Source organism: Phyllostomus discolor, chromosome 8 (assembly GCF_004126475.2).
Source record: "Phyllostomus discolor isolate MPI-MPIP mPhyDis1 chromosome 8, mPhyDis1.pri.v3, whole genome shotgun sequence".
NCBI classification, from domain to species: Eukaryota; Metazoa; Chordata; class Mammalia; order Chiroptera; family Phyllostomidae; genus Phyllostomus; species Phyllostomus discolor.
The window spans coordinates 79,132,598-79,153,350 of record NC_040910.2 but is presented as its reverse complement, the minus strand read 5'-3'; the positions used below and the strand labels follow the sequence as shown (position 1 = coordinate 79,153,350).

The 20,753-nt window shown below is 39.9% G+C and overlaps 1 protein-coding gene across 5 annotated transcripts in view; it reads right to left on the bottom strand.

Moving 5' to 3' along the window:
• Positions 1-20,753, bottom strand: part of FAM222B (family with sequence similarity 222 member B) — a 65,884-nt gene that overhangs the window by 26,883 nt on the left and 18,248 nt on the right. Inside the window, exons 1-2 of one of the 5 annotated variants that reach the window (XM_028519395.2) lie at positions 12,624-12,916; positions 3,332-3,401 (exon numbers count right to left, since the gene is read on the bottom strand). The exons of 2 other annotated variants lie outside the window; for them this stretch is intronic. The gene's annotated coding sequence lies outside the window, so the exon portion shown is untranslated. Of the gene's footprint in view, positions 1-3,331; positions 3,402-12,623; positions 12,918-20,753 lie in introns of those variants that run through there. 2 more of the 5 variants (XM_028519394.2, XM_028519397.2) reach the window with 2 other exon arrangements.

Genomic DNA, 20,753 nt, shown 5'->3' with positions numbered 1-20,753 from the left:
CCAAGCTCATTAAGGCTGTGGGTTGCTGAGAATTGTTAATTTCCCCTGGACACCCTTAGTAAGGTAATGTGGCCTGATCTACATATCCTAGTACTATGCAATAAATGTGCCCTGTGCCACTAAAATGTAGTTGTAAGAAGATATTATACAAGCCAGGAGCTATGATTACACTAATAATTTATTCTCTTCTAAGAGAATCCTGGGTAATCTCATTTTTAGACAGGCAAATGGCACTGTTGATCTGCTTCAATAGCAAAGATTAAATCACTTCTGAATCAGTTTTGGAGTTAATAGATTCCTGCTGCCTACCTCATTTGCCTTCAATTCTGGACAAGAACTGTGCCCTTTCCCCTGGAATTTAGTATCAGACTCTCTGCTCTTCAACTGTGTCTACAGCCCAAAGAGCTAAGACTTCTCTTAAAAAGTATTAAAAAGTCTTAGGAAACCATTTGTCTTGTGGTCTTTATAGCAGTAATGACCTATAAAGGGGGTGGGAAGCAGGTACCCTGCTGAAGTGACAGAAGGTAAAAGAGAAAAAAGCAGGTACAAAGTGCTATCTCTGCTGATTTTTTTCTCAGGTGATTTGGGCTTTTTTCTGGCAAGGAGATGGGTAGAAAATGATTTTTTAAAAGATTTTATTTATCTTTTTAGAGGGAGGAGAAGGGAGGGAAAGAGAAGGACGTATGAGAGAAACATCAATCACTTGCCTCTCGCACGCTCACAACTGGCCACCTGGCCCACAACCCAGGAATGTGCCCTGACCAGGAATCAAACCAGAGACCTTTCGGTTCCCGGGCTGACGCTCAAGTCACTGAGTCACACCAGCATGGATGAGATGGCTAGAAATTAATGCAATCAGAACCTTTCCCAAAGAGGCAACTGGACCACCTGCCCATTTGGTACACTTTTCAGTAAAAGTTATTTTGGAAGATTGCAGTTCCCTTCTTCTGGTCATTAAAATACAACACTTTCTGATATAGAATGTGGAAAAGCCTAGGAATGGCTCAGTCAGGATGTAGAAACTAGAGAGGGATCTAGAAACTGTAATGTGGATAGTAAAGGAAATCAAGATTTAATCTGAAAAAGAGAACACTTAGTAAGGACATCATTTATTCACTTACTCATGCATTGAGTGTCTGTGATGCAACAGGCACTGTGGCAGGACTATGAATTAAAAATACAAGTATGACAGACAAAATCCCTAGTGAGCAATGCTATCATTGTGGTGATCACTCTGCAACACATACAAACAGCAAATCATTATGTTGTATACCTAAAACTAATATAATGTTGTATGTCAACTATACCTTAAATTTTTTAAAGAAAAGGAAAAAAGTGAGTAAAATTGTTGAAAACTCAAATAATAAAACAAATACTTCCAGGGTACAGTGAGAAGGAAGGGAGAACAACATGGGTCACTGAAGGCCAAGCAAGAATTTAACAGATTGAGAGGGATGGGCCACTCTAGGCAGAGAAAAGTAGTATAACGAAAGACACGAAGTTGTGAAACTAAATGGCATGTTTGGTGAACCAGAAGTGGTCTGTTGCAGAGAAGTAGGGCAATGGTGCTAAACCTGGAGGAGAGGCTGATATGCCAAGTTATAAAGAGCCTTTTATTTCATACTAAAGGGTAGCAGATTAATAACAAAGCTTGGTTGGAGTAACAGCTCAATGTTCTTACCATTAAGTCAGCAAAAAAGCAGCCCTGAAGCCCTGGCTGGCGTAGCTCAGTGGACTGAGCGCCGGCTGGGAACTAAAGTGTCCCAGGTTCGATTCCCAGCCAGGGTACATTCCTGGGTTGCAGGCCATAGCCCCCAGCAATCGCACATTGATGTTTCCCTCTCTCTCCCCCCCCCCTTCCCTCCCTAAAAAATGGATGAATAAAATCTTAAAAAAAAAAAAAAAAAAAAAAAAGCAGCCCTGATATCTTATAGAATAATTGTCATGATTAAATGAGATTATATGTATAAATTGCTTAGTGCAGTGCCTATGCTCAATGACAGTAGTTATAACGATTATTAGCTAATGTCAAACTTTATCCTGAACACACAGGGAGAAAGAGATAGGTTTTAAGGAGAGTAAACATGATGAGATGTCTACTTTATTTATTTATTTTTTATTTATTTATTTTTAGAGAGGGAAGGGAGGGAGAAAGAGAGAGAAATGTCAATGTGGGGTTGCTGGGGGCCGTGGCCTGCAACCCAGGCATGTACCCTGACTGGGAATCGAACCTGCGATGCTTTGGTTCACAGCCCGCGCTCAATCCACTGAGCTACGCCAGCCGGGGCGAGATGTCTACTTTAAATAAATTTGCTGGACACGTCAAAGACAAATGAGAAATGGAAGAAGTCAGTTAGGTGACTATAGTAACTTCAAGGTGAGAGATGAAGATCTCTAAGAGTGTCATAAGAGGGCTGTTATACAAAGAAAGGAGTAGTTCTATCTTTGAACTCCAGAGATCAGAATAGGTTAATAAAGTCTTAAGAAAGGCAATTTTAGGTGAACAAAAACAACAATTTGAACTTGTTCAACAATGGCACAGCACCAGAAATGCTGGAGTAAAAACAATGACCACTCACTTAAAATGATGAAAAAGAGCCCTAACTGGTGTGGCTCAGTGGGCTGGGCATCATCCAGCAAAGTGAAAGGTCGCTGGTTCGATTCCTGGTGTGGGTACATGTCTGAAGTCCTGGGCAAGGTCTCCGGTTAGGGTGTGTAAGAGGCAATTTGATCAATATTTCTCTCCCACATTGATGTTTCCCTCTCGCTTTCTCCCTCCCTTTCCCCTCTCTAAAAAATAAATAAATAAATAATCCCAATTGCCCCCTACTGGGAACCTGGCCTGCAACCCAGGCATGCACCCTGAATGGGAATTGAACCAGCAACCCTTGGGTCTGCAGGACAGCTCTCAGTCCACTGAGCCACACCAGTTTGGCAAATAAAATATATTTTTTTAAATGATGGAACAAAATTTATTTTCTACCTCAATTAATTCAATTAAAGTTTTATTTTCAATAGCTAAAAAGTTGGACTGGATGACTTCTAAATTCAACTTCCAGATTCCATGATTGTAAGTTTTTTTAAATCCTCACCCAAAGACATTTTTTTCATTGCTTTTAGAGAGAGAGAAAGGGAGATAGAGAAATATCGATGTGAGAGAGAAACACCGACTGGATTCCTCCATATTCCCCCTGACCAGGAACAGAAACCACAACCCTTCAGTTTACCAGACAACACTCCAACCAACTGAGCCACACTGACCAGAGCCAGATCCCATAATTCTAAATCACTTACAAAGGTGGTTTTGTAAAGTCATTGATAAATTACTTACATTTGTAGAGACCTTTACAATTTTCAAAGTGTTTTCACATTGATTCTGTCACTTGATTTTTTCAAATGCCCTATGAGAGACAGTCAGGGCAGGTATCATTAGTCTCATCTTCACAGATAAAGAAACTAGGAAAAGCTTGTAAGTGCCTAGACTACAGCCAGGTTTTCTGACCCCTGGCTCTGTGCTTTCTCCTCACACGATTGCCTCCAGAATGCTGCTAGAACTGAAAATCGATTCTGAGAAACCATCCCCCTTATTCACCTGTTCCAGGATTTATTCTTAAAATCAGGGAATTCTTCTGCATGTTTCATGTCCATTGTTCAGGAACTTCAGCCTACTCTTTTGTCTCCTTCAAGGTGAATAAAAGCTGGTCATCTATCTTTATACAATGTTCCTTCATAGCTGCATACTATAAAATGCCTGTCATTCTTTACAATAAATTAATCAATCTCAATCTCTTGACTTTTTTTCACATATTCTTTCCCTTAAACCAAGTTAAGTAATCTGATCCTAAATATAGTACTAGCCCCAGGAAAACAATAATCTCCAATGCACTTTCTATGCACTCCAACCCTAATACTCAGATATCTACTCAAGAGTACCTCTCCAATTAATTCATATCAATATTTATTGAGCACCTACTATGTAGCAAGGCACTGCTCCAGGAGCTAGGAATTCAGCAATGAACAAAACAAGCTTTAAAAACTCTGTCTTCATAGTGCTTCCATTTTTACACAGGATAGAATGGGCAAGCCAGATAAACCTAATGAACAAGTACGATACACACACTCTTAGACTGTGATAAATGCTATGAAAAAATAAAAACAGTGTAAGAAGATGAGGAGTACTGAATGGAGTAGTGACTTTTAAGATTTTATTTATTCATTTTTAGAGAGGGGGGAAGAGAAGGAGAAAGAGAAGGAGAGAAATATCAGTGTGTGGTTGCCTCTTAAGTGTCCCCTACTAGGGACCTGGCCCAAAACCCAGGCATGTGCCCTGACTGGGAATTGAACTGGTGGCCCTTTGACCGGCGGCCCACACTCAATCCACTGAGCTACACCAGTCAGGGCTAAGGTAGTGACTTTTAAATAGTACAGTCAGAGTGGTCCTCACCAAGCAACTATAGTTTCTCCATGGTTTATCTGCTAGTTTCTGCGTAAGGGAGCAGTACAGCTTTTAACTACATAACAGCTTTTTTAAAAGGAAGCTATAACTAATATAGGGTTTTTTCCCTCTCAAACCCCTCTCATTTTAAGTTTAACTCATGAACACTTGCACATTTAATAAAATGCAATTTGTCAGCTTGTTTTGAAGAGTGGAAATATTGTTTCTGTAATGTAGAAATACTCTTTAAGCAATAATGCAACAAAGTAATGTAAGCCTGCACACAACCAAAGATTGCTGTTAGATTCAACTGTGACTTTGAAAAATACTAGCATTTCCCTGGTTGAGCAATGCAACTTTCCTAACTAGTTGTAGGGAGCCAAGAGATGAGCAGATGTAGACAGATGGGAGGGATGGAGAAATATGGTAGGGAATTTTAGAAAGCTACAAAGTTGATGTGCAGGCTGAAGTGGTACCAGCCTCTCACTTCTAGATGCACTAAGGAACAATCTCCCCAAAACATACTGTGAATGATAAGGACAATACATTTCACTTGGGAAATTTATTCAGCATGGAGAAGAGGCATAAATTAAAATAAAACTTGCTGAAAAAGCAACTTGTTTGCATTTATTTATTTATTTTCAGTAACAAGGAAATATGTATTAGTACTTCATTACTCTTGTTCATACGCTTCTCCAGAGTGTTACCTTCACTGTAGCAAGAGTGTTAGTGTAAAGGTAATGTGTGACATGGACCCAACACCCACCATCATATGTGTAAACAGAATCCTAGGAAACACTTGTTGCTGGGAACTACAGACGGTGTGGCACTGTTTTTAATGTACGTGCTCCCAGGTTTATTTGGGCACTACCCAAGAGATTTGATTTTGTTATTAGTTGTATTCTTACTGTGTCCCTAGAAAAGATAACCACTCAGCTCTTGAATTTTTTTTTAATCCTCACCTGGGGATATGTTTATTGACTTTAGAGAGAGAAACAGAGAAACACTGATGTAAGAGAAACATGGACTGGTTGCCTCCCTGATCAGGGATGGAGCCGAACCCACAACCTAGGTATTTGCCCTGACTGAGAATCAAACCCGCAGCTCTTTGGTATACAGGATGATGCTCCAAACAACCCAGCCATGGATTTTTAAGTCTGTTTTTTCATTGTTTCAATCCAACTTTGCCTCTGACTATGGAAATAGGCAAAGGACTTAAAAGAAAAGGTTCCTTTGGTCTCTCTGGGAATATATTCTAACACATTATCACACTCCAATTGCACCATACCTCACAGGGACTGAATAAAGCCTAAGTACTAAAATCCTCTCTAAGGCATTTTAGTGAATGTACCATAACATCTGACAGAACAGGTTAAAACCAAGATATGGATTCTTCATTAGCCCGTTGGTCCCACTTTCTGTTGAATGAAGGAGGTTCTGGAAGAATAAGATAAGCAAAAGCCAAAGCAGTACCTTCACAGCTAAAAAGTTAATGTCTTCACAATAGTAAAACCACTTTCAGCTATAGCTGGGTAATGCAGAGGCCCATTCAGGAACCCAGGAAATGTGACTTTTCCATTCTTATACTGTGACCTGGGATAAGCTGCCTTTTAACTTCTGTAGTCTTGATTCCCCTTTCATTTCAAAATGGACTTAAGTCCTATCTAATAAGTAATCAATGAAATGCCAACGGTAGAAGTACTTCAGCTTCTCCTCTGAAGCAACAGGGATGCTGGCTAGATAATTTCATTTCTCTAAGTGGCATAAAAATCTGATTTTTACTTAGATCAGCAACTAATCCTCAAAATCACTTTGCATGAGCAATTGGTCATGGTAACCTTGCCTTCTAAAACTGGCTGGTGGAATGAGCACAGGCCTGTGAACCAATGCTTACCAAAGCACTGCTGGTTCAATTCCCAGTCAGGACATGTGCCTGCGTTTGCGGGCCAGGTTGCCAGTTGGGGGTGTGTGAGAGGCAACTAATCAACATATTTCTCACACATCAATGTCTCTCCCTTTCTTTCTCCCTTCCTTCCCTCTCTCTAAATAAATAAATAAAATCTTAAAAAAAAAACAAGCAAGAAAAATAGAACCAGAGACATTGAGAGAAAGAACAAACTGACAGTAACCAGAGGGGAGGGCAGAAGAGGATAATGAGGGGAAGAAGGGGAAGAGTCAAGTCCAGGAATATGTATAAAGGACCCATGAACAAAGACAATGGGGTGGGGGGAACCTGCATGGAGGGGAAGGACTGAAGATGGAAGGTGGGGTGTGGGGAAGGGAGGGAAATGGGGGGAAATGGGGACAATTGTAATTGAACAACAATAAAAAATTTAAAAATAAAACTGCTGTAATATTCAGCAGCTCTTCCATTAAAAAGAGAAAAGCACGTAACATTTTCTCACTCCCACTAAATAGCACTTAAAAGAAATCCTCAGCTTTGAATTTATAACTTGTAGTACTTCTTTAATCACAATCTGACTTCTAAACAGATTTTCATTTTGGCCAACAGCCCTCATCATTAGAGTACATAAAGCCTAATGTTAGAAGAGGGGTTTGCCTGGGTAACAGTTCTTCTTTGGCTTGGCTATCCATAGCTCACCCACATGATGAATGATTTGCATATACTGTGGAGCCAGAAGACACCAACAAAGAAGATATACCAGTCTCAAGAACTAGTTTATTTATGATTTCCTTGGAAGATCTCAATTATCCATAGGAACCCAGTGTAATTACGTAACAAAGGTCAGGTAATAAAATATTAAATAAAACTGTCTCAAGGATACTAAACTGAACTTTTCTAGATCTAACACTGAGTTATTATAATACTTGTATTATTAAGAAACTAACTGTAACCCAATCCTGTGGCTATCTTGCTTACTGATCTCTTGAATGACCAAAGAAAACATCTCTAATCAGTTTGTTCAGCTAGAAAATCCCAGTTAAAAAGTACAGGAAGTTAAAGCTATTGCTTAAAAATGTGGCCTAGGAATAACTTTATCTTTTACCTATACTTTGCCTGTTTGCCCTTCTGCATGAATTATCAAGAATGGACTATATTTTCTGAAGAGGAATGAACCCTTAACTACAGTTCTGCACATATGCTGGTAAAGATGCCCTCTGCCCTTTTCAGCTAGGCTGAAATTTAACAAACTCAGTCCTTGACTAAATTTGATCTGAACAGTCCAACACTCCCTCCCTGGGATCCATCAGCACTAAATATAATAAAATTTCAACTTGGCCTTTCCTTTACATCTCTATCTTTTATTCCTCCTACACCTCATTCTGAACCTTCCTCCCTCTCTTGACTAATAATGGCATCTTGGTCTTTGGATCCCCTTCCCACTAGAAAAATAAAAACAGCTTCTCAAGGTAGAGAGAGGAAATTTTTAAATCATTTCAAATGGGGATCCTAAAAGGAATTCTTGAAAAAAATAAATATATTAGAAATTCAGAGAAGGGAAGGATTTAGAGACTTTGGCTCTGGGTGTGACCTCACTATCAAATCATTGTCTAAGTTACTTAGACATTCTTGGGGTATTAGTTTTTCCTACCTCAAAGAAAAGCTGAGACCACTAAGAGACTGTTTATTTAATTAATTGGATACAAACTAATCCAAAAGTAAAAATATTTATATTAACACTAGAGATGATTGTTGGGCTGAAGAAACTCTTATCTTAACCTTTGGAGTTGTTATATTATTATATCCTATAACCCCATATTTAATTTCAGAGTACACTATGTATTCAAGATACCAAAGAATTCTTTTAAACTGGGATTGGGCTTTCTCTTTTTAAATTCCTTTCCCATATATATTTACAAATAATGAAATCTCTAATAAAAATTCTAAGATCTGGCCCTGCCTGCTTTGGCTCAGTTGGAGCATCGTTCCATAGCCCAAGGGGCCACAGGTTCAATTCCCAGTCAGGGAACATGCCTGGGTTGTGGGTTTGGTCCCTGGTCAGGAGCATGCAAGAGGCAACTGATAGATGTTTCTTTCTCACATCACTGTTTCTCTCCCACTCTTTCTCTCTCCCTTCCCCTCTGAAAATAAATAAAATCTTAAAAAAAAAAAACAGCAAAATGAACAAAAAGATGGGTTAAAAGTTTGTATCTAAAAGACAACTGTGTTTTGAATAGCTCTAACAATCACATATAAGTGCAGTATCAAACACAGTCAGGGTAATTAATTCAGTGGACTCTCCCTTTCACTGCCAGATTGAACAGCTCTAAGGATAATCTCCTTCACTCTCCCAAGGCTCAGATGGAAGATTCATTATTTATCCCCTCAATTGTTTACTCTGTCCTATTTTTCTATCCATCCAGGCCCAAGGGCAGTTTTATCACTGGCCTGTTTCCAACTAACAATGAATGTGTTAGTTCACCGCCTTACTAGTTACAAAACCAAAGGTAATCAAACAGAGTGGCGTCTTAATATTGGAGAGCAACCCCCTCACCACCACTACCACTTGATTCAGGAGAAATGTTCATGATAATGCTGATCCAGGTTACCAAAAGGTAAGTAGATGGATGAAGTGATCTCCCTAAATTGTTCTAGTCCTTTTTTTTTCAGCCACTGAGCAACATAACATACATGCACATCCGAAAGGATTCTTAAAGGGCAGTATCATTAAGGCAGCTCTGGCCATCAGCTAGAGCAGGCCTATAAACTATTGAGGATTAAACTGATTGAGATGCACTTTGCCTAGCAACCATTCATTAGGAAGAGTTCAGTAATTCACCAGCAACCAATTCCAAGTCCTTATCTGGGTCATAAACAGATAACAGACTCCACCAAGTCCTCTACCCTCTGGATTCAGACAAACAGCAAACAACTTCCTCAAAAGATTCAGCTGCCAAGAGTCAACCCCTGGGACAGGAGTTATGCTTAAAACACACACAAAATATTGTTTCAGACATCTGACTGACAAAGCTGGACAGCTAAAATCTACCACCAGTGCATCTCCATATGAATGCATTCATCTTCTCCAAATAAATCTCTCATACAGCAACATTCCCAGGCCTTTTTGCCTCTAATATGTTCTCACCTTGAGCAAGCTTTACCCAATTCCAAACCTGACAAAACTCAAGCTGATTATTATGAGACTCAAGCAAAGCCAAGGGCTCAATCTTGCCTTCACCTTCTCAAGGGGATCATTTTATACTTCTTATGTGAATGGGGGATTGAGCTTGAGTCTCCCTTTAGGAAAACATAGGGCCCTATTCCTTAACACATTCAAAGCTGTGTTTCACAAAAATATGCAGAATCGATAAAAACAGACTGCTAAGAAAATTAAATCAGTTACTTTATCCTCACAGCAGCACTATGTCCCCTCGCAAGTCATAGTTTCATGTTTTCTTGCAGGGGACTAAATCTAAGGATTTCCATCTCCCTTAAATAATATTTGGAGACCAGTGCAGATAGATATACCTATGATTAGTTCTATATATAGCCTTTTGTCTCCTGGGGAAAATTCTTTGGGGAAATCACTGTACCATGCAAAATACTGATTATAAAAATCAGTCAAGACAACAGAAATATTAAGAAATTAAGTGAGCGAAGTGTAATACAACTTTATAAAGCTGTACTAACTGCTCATCCATTGGTAGACAAAGAAAAAACCACTTGGGATATCAAATAGGAAGACAACTTGCTTTCTGGTTAAAACAAGATAAACTGGTGGTACATGTTTTAATACAGCCCACACGTGTTTTTTCTGTCATTTCCTCAGCTTGCTATAGCTTAGCCAAAATGCATTTCATTTTGTACTAGGTTAGTTGTCAAAAGTTCAATCAGTGATTTTTAACAGTCCACTCTCCGTAGTAACACCTGAGTAAGAGATCTTCTTTGCCTTTCAATTTAAACATTATTCATGGAGTCTTAATGAATAAATGGGTAATGAAATAAAAACACCAAACCCAAGAACTTTTTTGTACAATTCTATACTGTCTACTTGAGAATTTTTTAAAAAGTATATTAAGTTTTCTGATCCCTAATAAGTTTCCACAACTGAGGTGGTCTCCTGTCTCATTGACCCTATTCTTTATAATACTTGCTTTCACCCCAAACCACTCCTTATTGGTTAGAAATACAATAAATCAATACAAAGAAAAAACACTAATTCAGCTAAAACTGTAAAATAGCTCCAGCATACCAATTCTGTCAACACTGAACTCCAGTTAAAACAATCTCTGGAAACTGAACCTGGATTTCAAGAATGAACTCTCAATCACTTCAATTAATATTTACACAGGAATGCCCCTCTAGTTGCTAGCTAGGATGCAGCCCAATTCATGCATTGCTTGATAAAGCCAATTAGACCTTCCAAACATTTTTTTAACTAAAATGTTGCCCAAAAATTGATGTTTATCCCTTCTGGCATTCTAGCTAATCAACATTAACATAAATTGGTCCAAACATCTTTGGTAAAAATGCCCGGTTAAAACAAGTTTACCATGAGGGAAAGGGGGGGTGGCTCTGAGTGGAGGTGGGCAAAAGAGGAAAAAGAAGAGATAACTGTAATAGCATAAACAATAAAATACAGAGAGATGAAAGAATGCTGCAGCTTTTTATCTGATTAACTCTTCCCCTGAATTCCAATCCCCTTCCATGCACTTTTCTCATAAAAAGGACTGGCTGAAAATGGAATTTAAGATGGTCTGTTAGGGTACAAACCCACCATCTTCTCATATTGGTGACCTTTTGAATAAAGAGCCCATAAAGATTCAACCCCTGTCTCTACTTGCTGGGCCTGGTAGGTGACAGGCAGCACGAACACTGGCTTTCCCAGTTTCCTGTTCTGGGGACTCTGCACCTTTGGCACTCTCCACTATTGTTTCAGGAACTGAAGGTAAGACCCACCTTGACTCCAGGAAATCACAAGCAGTCCCACCTTTTGAGACCTCAGGAGGACTATAAGCAATCAAGATGGCATCTGAGCCATTGTACTCCAGGTGAGATGCCCCCTACCCAGGGCACAGATGAAAGAATGCTGCAGCTTTTTATCTGATTAACTTTCCCCTGAATTCCAATCCCCTTACCTATACTTTTCTTCTCCTTACAAAAGAAGTTGGTTGAAAATGGAATTTACGATGGTCTGTTAGGGTACAAGCCCACTGTCTTTTCAGATCCCAGCCATCCGAATAGAGTCCATAAAGATTAAGAAAATAATAAAATAAAATACAATTTAAAAAAGTGTACCATGAAATTGCCACTCAATGCAGACATAGGTGCAACACATACATGCACACACACCCCTTGTTTCTATTATAAATTTGGGGTTTTCTATCAGTTGATAACTTTCCTCTCAATTTAAAACCTATAAAGAGGTTACTGACTTTTGCTGAAGATAAGCTACGTGTCCTTCAGAAAGAAGAAACCCAAAAGTTGTAGAAGCAAAGGAATTCAAAACAGAAAAACAGAATTCAAATTGTAATGCTACAGCCACTCAAACTCATAAAGTTGGGGGCGGGGTTAAAAAAATAAATGAATTAAAATTCATCTGGATACTTTTTCAAGTTTGGTTTTGGCTTCTGACGACCAAAACTAATCTCTCTGAAAACCTAAGGATATAAGAAACAGACCAGTGGGAAAACAGATTAAGACTTTTAAGTTTCAGTAACAGCAAGGTAAGTTTGCTCGCTCTAGCTAGGATTCTACAGAAGGGCTTAGTCCTACCCAAAACGGTGAAAATGTACTCGGGAAGAGACTTTAGCGGAGTTAATCGCTAACAACTATCAGGATTTCCTTTAGCCACCATTTGAAGGGGGCTCTCCCTAGTTCCACTAGCATCTTTCTTTTCAGATAGTTTTTGCTGATTAAGGCAGTCCCAAGCAGGAAAACGGTGAAGACAGTTTTAATGGACAAGATGTAGAACATTCCAAAAACCTATTCCTAGCCTTTTCCACCTTTTTTTGCGGTTTACTGCGTCAGATGCCAATAAGAAAGGGCTTCTCTTTTCTTGTTATTTCACTACGCGACCGACATCGACGCATCAGTAAAAAGAGATGAGTCCTGAATCTCCTTACCCTGCTGCAGGGGTGAGATGAAGGAGGGAAAGAGGAATGAAGGGTAGAATTAGAAAATCAAAATAAACTGAAGGGATGTGGAGCTCTTACTTCACATTCCATTCCCCTCAAGGTTAAGTCGACAGAAGTCGGGGTTGCGTTAGAAAAAGCACACACACACCTTGAGCCCTGGAAGAGAGGTGAGGTTCACTCCGCAGCGCTCGGTGGGGCTCCGGACTCCGCCCCGCCCGCCTAGGGCAGCTCAACTCTCCTTGCCCCGCCCCAAGAGAATGAAAGAGAGGGGGCTTCTAGTGGTCCTGGTTGGGGGGGGAGCGGGCGAGGGGAGGCGTCTGCTCCGGGGGAGAGGCGGCTGGTCCGGGTGCCAGGCTCTCCGAGCGCAGCACTCCGCGGTGCGCCGACACCCCCTCCCCCAGCCTGCTGCCGCTAGCTCCCCTTCGCCGCCGGAAGCCAGCCCCGCCCCCTCAACTCCATCCCGGCCCTCCGCGAACCCCCTCCCGTCCTCAAGCCAATGACGAGCCAGGAAGCCAGCAGAGCGACTCGCCGAGCAGCCAACTGGGGAGGCCCACTGGGAGGTCAGCCGCCGGGGATAGGCCAGTTACCCGCGGCCCCGGCCCCGGCGCGGCTCCTCTTTGTTAGAGCTGCCCCCATCTCTCTTGGCCCCCACTCCAAAGCCGGGAGCCTAGTACCCCATAGACAGGCCAGGTGATACCGCGCCCCTTTTCCCACTCCCCCGCCCATCTTCTGCCTGGGTACTAAGAGAGACCCTTATCCAAGGCAGAACCTCCCAGAGTGCCTCAGACCTCCACAGCAATAGCCACTGGGAAACACTCAACAGTAAAAAGATGCTCCCCGGGCCGCTATGCCTCGCCCTTATTTCCTCAGACTAATCAACTGCGCTCCTTCATAACCATGAATAGATTTAGGTTTGCATAAGGATCAGCTGCATACATCAAACCACCCTGTCTGAAACTCCTGCTTCTAGTGTCGTAGAAATTAAGGAATGGGGAGGGGGCGGGCTTATTGGAAAGGTATGTGCCTGGAAGTTGGTGGTGGGAGGAGAAGGAATACATTAAATCATAAGCAAAAAAGAACACCAAAAAACACACACAGCTCCAATCCAGCTCAGACACAAGACAACTACATCCAATCAAACCCATACTAACCACTCCCTTAGCAGGTTTCAGTAAAACCAGGAAGCAAACATCTTAAGTCTTGTTCAAGCCATACACCTAATAGAAAAAACTCTGCAACTGCCATGCCGCGATATAAAACTGGCAGGTTGCATCAACACTTCAATTACTAATGCCAACGTTAGGGGCATAATACTGCTGAGATGTAATATGCTAAGGACTGTAGGATATTTGCTTAGGCGCAGTGGGGCTCACTTAAGAAAAAAGTAAAAGGGGCTGAGGGAAGGCAAGCTATTACCTATAATGTCATTTTTGTCCACAGAATTCTGGCAACTAATATTACATATCTAAATCACACTACAATACCGCTTAGTTCCCCCAAGTACTACTATAATTAAAACACAACCTACTACAAAATACTTTAAATTTAAGTAGACCTTTCTTATATGAAGCTTAGAACATTTTATATATAACCTCTATCTTCTTGAAAATGAAAAAGGAGCTGAAAACATACCCATTTTAAAACCAGTTCATTTTTCTAAGCAAATTAAAAGACTCTGGTTTAAGATGTATTGAGGAACTTCATTGGTGTCTCATAGCCTAGCTTTTATCAGGGTCTACATGAAGAGAACCAAATGAGAAAAAATTTTTAGTTTAAATTCTGCCCACAAAAGTCTGCCAGTTCAGCTAGCAGGTGTGTCCAGTTCCTTCCCACCTTCTACTGACCTAAAATAAAATTCTCAAGAACACAAAGCAGTTACAATTCTCTTCCACATCACTTAGCAATCCCCTGGCATTGTCCATATTAAAATAACTAAACAATACTACAAGAATCTACTGTTTGTTTCTTTTTTAAACATTTTATTTATTACTAGAGAGAGGAGAAGGGAGGGAGAAATTGACAGGCTGCTTCTTATAAACGCCCTGACAGGAGACCAGACCAACCGGCAACCCAGGCATGTGCCCTGACAAGGAATTGAATGAGAGCCCTTTTCACTTTGCAAGATGATGCCCAACCAACCAAGCAACACTGGTCAGGGAAATGATACTGTTTAAAATAGCTTATTCCTGATGTCTATGGAAAAGGTTGTCTATGGTTGTCTAAAGAATGTCTATGGTTTTGCTTTAACATTTTTTGTTTACTTTTTTGAGAAAGAGAGAGCCATTTGTTGTTCTAGTTATTTGTGCATCCATTGACTGTTGTATGTGCCCTGACCAGTAATGGAACCTGGAACCTCAACCTTGGCATATCAGGATGATGTTCTAACTAACTGAGCAATGCAGCCACAGCTAAGGAAACCTCTGAGACAGTACTTTCCCTCAAACTCTAGTCTTCTCAATAAAGACATTTGTTTTTCTTTAAGGATTAAAATCTTCCATGTTCACTCATGTGTCAATTAATTCACCAAGACATCAAAAACAAACAAGAGCCCTAGTTTAATAGCTCAGTTGGTTGGAGCACCATCCTGATATACCAAGGTTGGGGGTTCAATTCCCAGTTAGGGCACATAACAATGAATGCGTAAGTGAAACAATAAATCAGTGTTTCTCCCCATCCCTCCCCTCCCCGTCTCTAAAAATCAATCAATAAAAATTAAACAAACATACTTGTCTTGCCATTATTATCACGAATGTTATTGACAACTGGGTAATTCAGACAAAACTTCGAATATCCTCTTTTAAAGTATAAATGAGAAACTCTTAAGGGTTTTCAAATACCCTAACTGAAATTAAAAAGTCAAACATATCAAGCCCTGGCTGGCGTAGCTCAGTGGACTGAGCGCGGGCTGGGAACCAAAGTGTCCCAGGTTCGATTCCCAGCCAGGGTACATTCCTGGGTTGCAGGCCAGAACCCCCAGCAACTGCACATTGATGTTTCTCTCTCTCTCTCCCCCCCATTCCCTCTCTAAAAAAAAATAAATAAAATCTTAAAAAAAAAAGTCAAACATATCTTGCCAAAAGTATCTATACCATCCAAGAAACCACAGAGGAATTACAACTGTTTAAGGGAAAAAAAAAAAAAAATCATGGCCCTGGCCCAGTAGCTCAGTTGGTAAGAGTGTTGTTCAGATATGCCAAGGTTGGAGGTTGTTTCCAGGTCAGGGCACATACAAGAATTAACCAATGAATGCATACATAAGGTGAACAACAAACAATTCTCTTTCTCTCTCTCTCTCTCTCTCAAATCAATAAATAAAGATTTTAAAAAGAAAAGATCACAAGAACACCCAAAACATTTCCTCCTAAACAGGAATTCAAGTCCAGTTTCTTTTCATGACTGTCAAATGTACTCTTTCTATATCACTACCACTACCCCAACAAAGATCCTTACCATACGTCTGTGGGGGGAATTATAACTTATTTCTAGTCTTCGTTATTCAACATACATACCACTGCTTTCATCCATTTGCTCTTAAGAACTACAAAAACAGTTCAATGTATTGCACATTTACTAGGTGCAAGACCTTGTGTCAATACACCCACCCACACACACACTTTATTATTTTATCACCATAATAAACCTCTAAAATAGAAATTCCCCTGGCTGGTATAGCTCAGTGGATTGAGCACAGGCTGGGAACCAAAGTGTCGCAGGTTCAATTCCCAGTCAGGGTACATGCATGGGTTGCAGGCCATAACCCCCAGCAACCGCACATTGATGTTTCTCCCTCTCTCTCCCTCTCTCTCTCCCTCTCTCTCCCCCTCTCTCCCTTCCCTCTCTATAAATTAAAAAAAAAAAAAAAAACCAAAAACGAAAAAAAGAAATTCCCCCCATTTTACAGATAAAGAAACTGAGGTCCAGAGAGGTTGAATTATCTGCTCTAGGTCACATAGCTGGTAAATAGAAAAGTCAGTATGAGAACTTGAGTTTTCTGGCTCCAAATCTAATACTCCTATCCACTAAGCTATACTATGGCTCACTGGTGCTTATCTCACCCAGCCAAATTTCCACTCTGTGGCTGTTATATATGGTCTATAGCCTGGCACTGGCAAACGTTACCAAACTTAACTCCCTACCTTTCCTCAGCAAGTTTTCCCCACACCCGAGAGACTGTTCTGTTTGCTCATTATCTGTGTATCATGTTCATCCATTTCTACTTTCTTGCCATGACTTGTAAAGTTATCACCATTCCATTCAAATCTTACCCATTCTTCAAGGTCCAGCTTAAATTCCACCTCCTTTGTGGAGGCTTCTTTGATGCTGTCAGCAATGAATCCTTCTTTTGAATCACTACTATACAATTTGGTACTTAACTGTTCTGTTGTCTAATGTAATTTGTCTTCCTAAGTTAGACTGTAACTCAGAGCTAGTATTATATTTGCCTTTATTCTTCTCTCTTCCCAATTTTATACAGTAAGGCACGCATAGTAATAGTCCTCAATAAATAATTACCCTAGTAAACTTTATAGCAAAAAAAACGGTCCAAATCACTTAAATGACTCAAGTTCTCATTAACAGCCACCAAAGCTGAAATCATTAATAACTTCCTTAATTCATTTTTCAAGATAGAACAGATAATGAAGTTCCTACTCTGCCACTGGAAAGTACTTAGCCACTCTGCTTCAACAGTATCACGGTCAAATTTATAGGAGGGGTTCCAAAAGCGTAATGTGTTGTGGATTTTTTTGGTAATGTTTCTTGATCTGGGGACTAGTTATGTACATAGGTAGTTCAATTTGCGAAAACCTCATTGAGCTATCCATTTATGTACACTTTTTCTGGATGTATATTTCATCTCAATAAAAAATTTTAAAATACCAAGTTTCAGATTGTATTATAAAATAATCACATCCATTTTTAAAAATTTTTATTTACTGATTTTGAGAGAGAGGAATGGAGTGGAAGAAGAGAGAGAAACATAAATTTGTTGTTCCACTTATTTATGCATTCATTGCTTCATTCTTATACATGCCATGAATGAAGATCAATCCCTCAAAGTTGGAATATTAAGACAATGCTCTAACCAACTGAGCTATCTTGGCCAGGGCTCCCATCTACTTTTCAGCACATATGAATATATATGTCTATAGGGTCCAACAAAATATCTGGATGTCTGTATGTATACATACCCCAACTGGTCAGCAGCAGTCGTTACCACAGAGAAGGAGGCAATCTCACCCCAATAAATTCAATAAAAAAGAAAAAAGGATAGGAGGGGTAGAGAGGAGTAGGGTTATTTTTAATATTTGTTTTACTTTATCTTTTATTTATTTATTATTATTATTTTAATCCTCACCCACGGATATGTTTATTGATTTTAGAGAGAGAGGAAGGAGGGCAGAGAGAGAAAGAGAGAGAGGGAGAGGGAAAGAGAAACATCAAAGCGAGAGAGAAACATTGACAGGTTGCCTCCTGTATGCACCCTGACCAGGGTTCTGGGGTGCAACCTAGGTATGTGCCCTGACTGAAGACCAAACCCAAAACCTTTTGGTGTACTGAACGATACTCCAACCAACTGAGCCACCTGGCCACAGTAGGGTATTTGATCTTTTAAAAAATAAAAAACAGCCCTGGCTGGTGCTGCTCAGTGGATTGAGTGCCAGCCTGCGAACCAAAGTGTCAACAGTTAGATTCCAGTCAGGGCACATGCCTGGGTTGCCAGCCAGGTCCCAGTAGGGGGCACGTAAGAATCAACCACACACTGATGTTTCTCTCTCTCTCTTCTCTTTCTTTCCTTCTCTTCCCCTCTAAAAATAAATAAAATTTAAAAATAAAATAAAATAAAATAAAGAATAAAAAACATCCCTGACTGATGGCATCCTCCCGCAAAGCAAAGGTCACTGGTTTGATTCCAGATCAGGGCACGTATCTGGGTTGTGAGCCTGCTCCAAGAAGCAATCAATCAATGTTTCCTTCTCACATCAATGTTTCTTTTCTCTCTCTCTCTCCCCCCTTCTTCTCTCTCTAAAAATAAATAAATAAGCCATTTGAATCCTTTTAAAAAATAAAAAGGCATTTCCTCCTTAAAGACCTGCTATGTGACATTTTACAGGATTCAAATACCCATGAGTCAGAACACAAACTTTAATGAGAAACCTTATTATTCACTAGACTTACAGAGAACAGAAGGTCTGAAAAAAAAAAGTGTTAAAGTTAAAAAAAAAAAAAGGCAATGCCCTGGCTGGTATGGTTTGAGCCCCAGCCTGAAAACCAAAAGGTCACCGGCTCGATTCCCGGTCAGGGGGTATTCGAGAGGCAATCGATCTGTGTCTCTCTCACATATTGATGTTTTTCTCCCTTTCTTTTTTTTTTTAATCTTTTTTTTAAGGTTTTATTTTATTTATTTTTAGAGAGAGGGGAAGGGAGGGAGAAAGAGAAGGAGAGAAACATCAATGTATGATTGCCTCTCACGTGGCCCTCACTGGGGGACCTGGCCTGCAACCCAGGCAGGTGCCCTAACTGGAAATTGAACCAGCAACCCAAACAGTCCGTGCTCAATCCACTGAGCTACACCAGCCAGGGCTTTCTCTTCCATTCTTTCTCCCTCCCTTCCCCTGTCTCCAAAAGTAAATAAATAATATCTTTTTAAAAGCAAAAAATTTAAAAAGGTAATGCTTTGAACTATTATTTCAATGTAGTGAGGGATCAATAGTTGTTGTTGTTTTTAAACTGGCTGCACTTTCTCTTTCAGACACTAGAGGGAAGTATAAAATCTATTTACTGTATATTTGAGAGTTCTATTTACTCATTCATTCACTCACATTGCCTCATATTTATTGCATTCCTATATATCAGGAATTCTACTAGACCCAGAGACAAAAAAAAAAAAAAAAAAAAGCTATAGTCCCTGACTTTAAGGCACTCAAGTCTAGTGAGAGGGGACACACCAGTCAAAAAAGAAAAGAAAAAAACCCTGGCATCGTAGCTCAGTTACTTAAAATATCCTCCTGAAAAGCCAAGGTTGTGGGTTTGATCTCTGGTTTGGGCACATAGAAGAGGCAACCAATGAATGCGTGGATGAGTGCAACAACAAATCAATGTTTCTCTCTCTCTCTCTCTCTCTCACCCTGTCTCTAAAGTCAATCAAAAATTTTCTTAAAGGTAAACTACAACAAAGAAAGCACATGAGAACCAAGCCCCAACTTTGGCAAGACTGAATTTGGGGCAGGAAAGAAAAAAAAGAAGCATTTCTAGCAGAAGGAGAAAAATTCCTATGTCCATATAATTCATACTAGACACATCAGCTTATCCAAACTGGCTTATTCTATTAACAATCTTCCCTGACTTATCTAAATGAAAATAATCTATGCGTTGAAGATATCTTTAAACAGTTATCTATAGAAAATAGAAGCATAAGGCCTTAATGAGTGTGGAAGATTTGCTAAAATATGTAGTTGATTAGGTTTCAAAATCAATTGCACCAGTTTAAAAAGCATGGAGGGTAGCACACAAATGGAGTTAAGGCTGCTTACAATTCTTGAAATCAGGATAAATTATGCTACTACCATCTGAAAAGAATGTGTCAAGGGTAAATGAATAAATAGAACTTTCCTAAATGTACTCTGCCTTGTCCAAATTAAGTTTCCAAGTTAAGAAAGAGAGTACTTTGGCAATTAGCTTTCACTCTTGCCTTTGAAAAGCCTCTGTAAAGAGACATGTTAGTTGGCAAATCATTTCCATATCTAAATAATTCAAGCCTACATACGAAAGACTAAGACTTTAACTGATAAACTACAATTAAAGCTTCAAGTCACCATAAGGGCAATAGAAACATTTGTGTGGTGTCTTTTTCTCTAATCCTCAAATGATTGTTGTGTTACTTGCTATGGTTTGAGGTACCTGAATTGTGGGTATTAGGTGTGGGGAATTGGAGAGAACGGATGAGCTGTTAATTTCTCATACTGATGGGGTAGCACATGGTAGAAAAACTAAAAGCCGACATCCTAAAAAAGTTTCATACACATACACATACACAAAATGAGACAGCAAACTTGTGAATCGAGCATGATCTGGCATCTTTAAATGCAGAGCCAATTCTCTTCTAGTGCCAAAGCCAATGGCTTCTGTAGATAAATGGCACAGTTCCTGAAAAAGCCCTGGACGCTGTTTCCCCACAATCCTATAATCTGTCAGAAGACAGAAACAAAAAGAAGGCTTTGCCAGCCGGAAAAAGCAAATTATAACCAATACAGAGCCAACACTTTACTTCAAACAGAAG